This window comes from Gossypium arboreum, chromosome 6 (assembly GCF_025698485.1).
Source record: "Gossypium arboreum isolate Shixiya-1 chromosome 6, ASM2569848v2, whole genome shotgun sequence".
Taxonomy (NCBI): Eukaryota; Viridiplantae; Streptophyta; class Magnoliopsida; order Malvales; family Malvaceae; genus Gossypium; species Gossypium arboreum.
Genome location: NC_069075.1, coordinates 140,862,857 through 140,870,399, shown reverse-complemented (window position 1 = coordinate 140,870,399; position 7,543 = coordinate 140,862,857). Strand labels below are relative to the sequence as shown.

At 31.1% G+C, this 7,543-nt stretch overlaps 1 long non-coding RNA gene across 2 annotated transcripts; it reads left to right on the top strand.

Moving 5' to 3' along the window:
- On the top strand, nucleotides 1-2,313 carry LOC128293694 (uncharacterized). 2 transcript variants are annotated; one of them, XR_008283869.1, is made up of 4 exons: nucleotides 1-291; nucleotides 403-458; nucleotides 1,815-1,846; nucleotides 2,060-2,313. It is a non-coding gene; the product is annotated as an uncharacterized LOC128293694 (long non-coding RNA). The 2 variants fall into 2 exon arrangements; XR_008283868.1 differs by having other exon boundaries at nucleotides 1-297.
- The last annotated feature ends 5,230 nt before the right edge of the window (nucleotides 2,314-7,543 follow it).

The following is a 7,543-nucleotide window of genomic DNA, read 5'->3' as shown; positions in this document are numbered from 1 at the left end:
GAGAGGGAAATTCTAATTTTAGAAAAAAATCCCAAGCTCTCTCACGTTTATTTTCTTCTCTCTCTCTCGTCAATTTCTCCAATTTCAATTTTGGATTCTTTTGCTTCAGTATCCTTTTATTCCATTATTTTCTTTGTTCATTTATTTTTTCTTCTTTTTCATTCACCGTTACTATACTCCAAAATTCTATTATTTTGTGGTGTCATATTGGTGTCAACATAATTGTTAGTTGCTGTTCATTAAGGGTTTCATTTGTCCTCTTGATTTTCGTTTGATCAAGTGTCGAATCAAGTAAGTGTAAGTGTTGTTTTGTTGAGTTTTATAATGGTTCTTTGATTCTTTTATATTTGGTTTTGACCTAAGTTCTTATAGGTTTAGTATGTTGTGAAATTGAATTTTCAGATCGGTAGAATAGAGGCGTATTAATGGATATTTGGTGCTTGGAAGCGCATTTTCAGGTGTGTTACTTGAACACTCGTAGTCGAGGGTGTAATTGTTGTTAATTTTTTTGTTTTGCAGCAAATTTGGGGGTGGTTTTTGGACCACACGGGCGTGTGCCGCACACGGACCATCCACACGACAGTGTGCCATTTTAAAAGTTAGAGTAATTTTCTTGTCAGACTGCTGTGTGACCTTTATTAGGGATTTTGTCGATTGCACACGACCTAGGGAGGATTCACATGACCTGGGACACGACCATGTCTCCCCTGTTTCTTATGGTGAAATTATGTCACGAGTTACACAGTCTGCCCACACGGTCGTTTACCTCAGTCATACGGCCGTGTCTCTCAACCACACGATCGTGTACCTTAGCTACAGAAGCGTGCGCCGACGGTCCACATGACCATGTGCCGCTTTAAAAGTTAGGGTAATTTTCTTGTCAGACGGCTGTGTGACCTCTGTTAGGGATTTTGTCAATTGCACACGGCCTGGGGAGGTTTCACACAGCCTGAGACACGATTGTGTCTCCCCTGCTTCTTATGGTGAAATTATGTCACACAAGCACAAAGAGTTACACGGTCTGCCCACACAGTCTTGTACCTCAGTCACACGGTCGTGTCTCTCAACCACACGATCGTGTACCTCAGCTATACAACCGTGTACCCCTGTCACACGGTCTGAACCTTCCCACACGGTCATGTGGTTCTTTTTTTTTTTTTGTGGAAGTTTTTACTCCTTTTTATCAAATTAATTTGTTTTAGTCACTGAATGATCCCTTGCATGTTTAAACCTCTGTAAGAGTAATTGAGACACTATTACTGGTTGTGGAAGGTCTATGAAAGGCATATTATTGTTAGAATATTATATTTATATATATATATATATATATATATATATATATATGTATTCTTAAGATTTAATTTTGTTATTCGCACAAGTTGTTTACATGATGTGGTAAACTAAATTTGGTATATGAAAATGTTTGGATGTGAAAATTAGAAATTTTTTATAATGTTGAATCTGCTATTTTGAAAATCGGTTGAGTATGATATGAAACATTGGAAATTGTATATGAGTATGTCTAGTATGATATATTTGTATGCATTGAGAATTTTGCATATGCATTATGGTTTGGATTTGGTTATGAGGATAAGGTTTGGATTTGGTTATGAGGATAAGGAAGTTAGATTTTGCAGTTAAACTGCTTTGATATAATTTGGCAGTAATTCTGCAACAATGTTGGCAAATTGGCTGCATAACAATCATGTGACACATGACCACTTTAAGGTTTGCTTGAGTTGGATGGGTCCACCATAACCCAAATTTGGTGTGTAAATGATGGAAGGGTCTAAAGTACTCTATTTGGTGTGCAGGTTGGACGGAGTTGGTGTGTTTGGATGGTTGGGTGAGTTTTATTTGCATTTGTCACGCATTTGGATATTTTCTACGTATTTGAATGTGTAATATTTGTGAATGGAATTGCTTATTCAATGTGTTTAACTAATATAAATTATTTGAGATTTCAGTATGTTTGAATGCTTGTTTGACACTACTTAATTACATTTGTTTTAGACTCACACTGAGTTCCGTAGTTCACTGCTTAGTTTATTCTTTTCAGGTAATTCGTTAAGTTAGGTTTTGGACTCAACAAATCAAATGTCTCGGAGTTTCACATCTTGGTTTGGTTTAATATTTTTTTTCGTAAGATTTAATAAATTAGTTTCAATTGGATTGTAAATATTTTATATGAACTATGATATGAGTTTCCAGTTTTGAGTTAGATTAGTATTTTCATGCATGGACTTTAGTCAATTGACTGTTTTCCCTTTTTTAATAATCGGTCAAATATTTAAGTCTTAAATTTTTATGAAATTCAGTTAATAGAAAAATGTCAGATTTTTCCGTTGCAATACTAATTTTGAAATTTCGATTAACAATTTGTTAAATCTAAAATGTTTGCAAATCGAACAAGGGAATATCAATTTGACTTTAATTTAATCTTAGCGACAATTAAACCACTGTTTGCAAAACGTAAGATAAGTATATTACCAAATTTTGTTAAACATGAGCCAAAGTGGTTTTAGAAAATGTTTTTGGTAAAGTTTGAACTATTTGTATGTTCTAAGTCATTTCAGTGGCCAATGTGACCTTCAAGATCTAGTCAAAATTTTTGGGCTAGATATTGGGGTGTTACATAAACAGTGTGATAGAGTATTGATTCAGATAGACAATTTGGAGGTTTTTTAGGAAATTCAGAAAATATTTTCAAAGACATCACATTCAGCACTAGTCAAGCATATTCAACAACTCTTGTTAGAAATAGATATCACTAAACTGGCTTTTGACAGAAATGAAGGGCTACAACTGTTTACAGAGAGTCCACTGAATATTACTAGTTCATAGTGTTTAATTTATCTATTTGTTTTACATAAAAAAAAAAACGCAAGTCATTCAAATCAACTTACCTTAATTACCTCGGCTGGATTGGGCAATATAAAGTTCGAAAAAGAAATTAAGGTCAAAATTAAAATATAAATTTTATAGGGATCAATGAAAATTTATCATTGTATTAACTTGTAATTTTTCGAATTTTAAAGAAAATAATTCTAGAATTTTATCTTTTTGGGGAGGGGGAACGATCATGCACGACCCCTTCTTTCACGAGTTCAAGTTTTATGAAAAAAAAAATAGCATTAAAAGATATTTATCCGTTTAAAAATTCAACTTAATTTAATTCCAAATTGGATATAATTCCCGATACCAAAAATTAAAAAGAAAAGAAGAGAAACCCACCTACCTTATCCAACTACCTTATCCTACTAAGAAGACATATCAAATCTAATATCCATGAGAGAGCCACAAGTCGTGACATATTTTATTCCCATGCCACAAAAGTTAAAATCTTAGACCATATCTACACACATAAGTACCCTTATTTTTTTTTTAATTTAGTCATTATTTTTTATAAAGTTATAATAATTTTATAAAATTAATCTAAATAATTACTCCAAGATAAATTTAAAAGAAAATTAATACAAATCAAGCATCTTTGGTTTTATGTATATTTATCATCTATTTTTGTTAATGGAAATGGACCAGAATGATTGAAAAGAGTGGGCATCACAAGAAGAAAGGGATGATTAAAGAGGAAGTGGATGATTATGTCCAACACGTGTTCTTTTAATAGTAAAATCTACTAAGCAATGATAAAAGAAATTGAAATCTTTTAACTTGCCAACACATTACCTCTTTCTTGCAAGAAGGACATAAAATATCTTTCATTGAGTTTTAATTTAAATCGTATTAATATAATTTTTAATATAAGAGAATGTGGGTTCGAATGTACTGAAATATATTATGCTTCTTTATAAGGATTAGGGAGAGGCTATGAGTAGTTTTAAGCTTTGTATAAAAAATAGTAGATATTATAGTATTTATGATATTACCGTAACTTACTTTAAATCTTCAAATTTACATTCTCCTAATTGTTGTAATAACAACGATATCAACTTAACTAAAATTTATTCCAAAATTTTTTTTGTATAAATTAATCATTTCAACAACAAAGAAAGTTACATTATCCATATACTTTATAATGCTAGGATGATTTTTTTTCAAAGAGAAACACTCATTTTGATTCTCAAACATGTGGATAACATTAATTTCTTTCTCTTTTTTTTTAAAAAAAATTATACTTTTTCTATTAAGCATAAAGTATTGGATGATGGAGTGACTTTCACCTAAAGAATCCAACAAAATTCCAATGGTGATTAGACATGATATGAATTAATCGACTAAGCTTCCAGTTATCTCTTTATTCTGTTAAATGCTCTATTTTAGAAACACCCTACAACCTTGGGTTTTCTTTTTTCTTTTTTTATTATGTAAAATAAAAAGAAAAACGCTATTAAGTAGTGATATTCTGTGGACTCTTTGTAAATAATTGTAGTCCTTTACTCTCGTTGAAAGTTAATTTAGTGATATCGTTAGTTTCTATATTCTTTTTTCTAGGAATATGTTTAAATTTTCACTCACCTATTTCCTACAAAAGTTGAATATATCTTATAAGTGCTAAATAAGATATCTTTAAAAATACTTCTTGAATGTCCTAAATACGTGTTGTCTTGTCTTTTTAAGGTTTAATGTAAATGCATTATCTAAATGCATCTTATTTCCCCACATTTGTCATTCAACAATCTTGTCCCATGGTTTATCTAGATGAGGTTGAATATGAGTAGCAAAGAAAAGAAGAATTAAAAGCATAGATAAGTAAAGGGATAATTCTGATTTGAATTCCAAAATTTCATTCGATTAATTTAAATTTAATATAATGTTTTTTTACATAACAAAAAAAAAAATCATGATCAAGTAAAGGATATTTTGACTTTTTATACACATCTTGTTCATTTTCTTATTTCTTTCATTAGCTGTCTATTCTGGTCGAGTCCTTACACAATTCTTATCAATTTCACCATTAGTAAAATATCATTATAAGCATGAAAGAGTTTTCATCCCACACACTATCTCTTCAACGATAAATTAATTCAACCCTTCTCTTTATTTAGAAGCTTGCGTTCTCTAATATGTTGTTCTTTCATAAATATGAGGAGTCGTCTAAAGATAAAAATTTGTACTTGCATTTTCAAATTCTCCCTCAAAGATTTATAAATAAATTGCCTTTCTCCACTTCAATGTTGGGCCACAACTGCGCCTCCATAAGAATTTCCAATGAAGCCATACAAGCCAAAATCGAATTGATACAAACATGAAATAATCTGAACCGAAATAATCTAAACAAATAACCCCAAATAACATAAACCTAAAGTGATCATACCCAAAAATGTTTTGAACTCGTAATTATCTAACAATAAAAATCCAAGTCTCAAATCTCAATTACCCATACTCAAAAAGATCCGAACCTAAAATGATATAAACTTAAAAATTGAATCGACATAAAATAATTTAAATTTTTTAATACTTAAAATTTCATTTAATCCAAAATCAATCCAACTATTCTAATCTACAAATCTAGATAAATCCTTTAATCTTCTTTGAATTAACTCATTAAACCAATAAAAGACCCCAAGAATGCACCATCTTTCACTTTCTCTCAATGTCAATTTTTTGCAACATGCGTAGTGTTTAGGCATTCATTGGAAGAGGGCCCCAAGTGCCATAAATTTTCTGCAAACTATTCTAACTTTATGTCCTAACATGCTTTTTATTTTTCGCTAATGGAAATTGAGAAGCCTACTTGTTTTTTAGGCTAAGCTTTGCCTCCAATGAGATATGGCAAAGTAAGTTAGGTTCATCCTGCATGTTTTTGATGCTCATTTCTTTTGTCCCAATCCTTAGGTTCTATCATAGGAATGGAAATTACAATATCTATTGCTTATGGGACAAATCGAAATGTCTTGTTATCTGTACAACAACAACCCCCATCACACTAATTTGCATGTTTACATCATTCATGTTATAGAGCAAAAAGAATAACTCGTAAAAGCAAAATTAAGCTGGAATTCACAATCTAGTCCCCTCCATTAATCCTGGTCCTTATTGATCCAATTAACAAACTAGTTAAGAGTAGTATCCCATAAAAAATCACTGAGAAAGTGGATGGAAAACTTGCTATATACAATATTTTAATAATCGGATTCAAGGTCGAATTGATTATATCATTGATTTTTATTCAATTAATTTAATAGTTGATTCAATGATAATTAAATAAATAATTAAAAATTCATACAAATTATAAAAATCGATTAGTCACCAAATTTTATTTCAAATTTTGAATTTTTACTACTTTTTAATGGTTGGCCCAAAAATGAATTTAATTTCTATGTTTGAACCAATACACTGACTAATTTCTGACATGATCGATCGAATTGGTTCAAATAACACTGATTAAACACAAATCATTTGTCAAAATAACAGCCTCAATCTTGAAAGAAGGTTTGCCCAACCAACAGCTTGCCCACTTAGGGAATTGTCACAAAACTCCTGCCAAAATCAATTGAGACCTTTGTCACATTCATTATGTCTTGGCATGCATCATAAGGGGATCCAGCACCGATTAACTGCAACATAACCAATCATATCTTCAAAAAGATTAGATCAGTTTCCTGACAGGGCATCTCATAATTTTACTACAAACTCTACTTTAATAGAATTACTGCTTACAAGGATGTAAAAACAAGCCTGACACAAAATTCACCATCTACATAAAACTCCCTCCTCAAAATAGGCATTCAATACACTCTCATAAACTTGTATTTGTTATACATGATAATCATTTGAGTCGAGTCTTTTATTAAAAAATTATCTCGAACTTGAAAAAATGTTTGACTAATTAAGAGTTTGCCCACTTAAAAATCGGAAAAAATTTATTAAAATTCTCTCTGTTACATCCATCATATCCTAATGCATATAGTAAGGAATTTTACCATGAATTACCTATAACATATAGTCAATCATATCCTAAAAAAGATAAAACATAATTTCACACGACATTTCACTAAACCCTACTTAACAAAATTAGTGCTTATAAGGGTTGAGGACAGGCCTAACACCGAATCCACCACCTATATAAAACTCCCTCGTTCTCAAAATAGGTGTAGAAGCCCAAATTGCCCGGGCCCAATTATATGAAAACCCAACCAAACCTCTAAACCCACTAAAACCCTTAACCCATGACCCATTTACATCTACCCAAACCCAATTCAAAAGCCCATTAAGCCCCAAAAAAAAAACCTAACCCAAAAAAAAAAAAAAAAAAAAAAAAAAAAGAAAAACTTACCCCAAAAACCCTAACCCCAAAAAAAAAAAAAAAAAAAAAAAAACCTAACAAAAAAGATAAAAAACCTAGCCACCTAACCACTTTCCCACTTGCCCCATTTTTCCTCCCATTGTCTACCACCACCACCTACAAAATAGAAAAAAAAAAAAAAATCATGTAAAAGATGGCTATAAAAGCCATTCAAAATCATGTAAAAAAGGAGGAGGATTTTACAAAGATTGAAAAGGAAAAACACAAAATCCTTCAAATTTTGAACACAAAAAAAACATCATAAAAAGGTTGCATTTTTTTTTTTTCCTCTTCTTC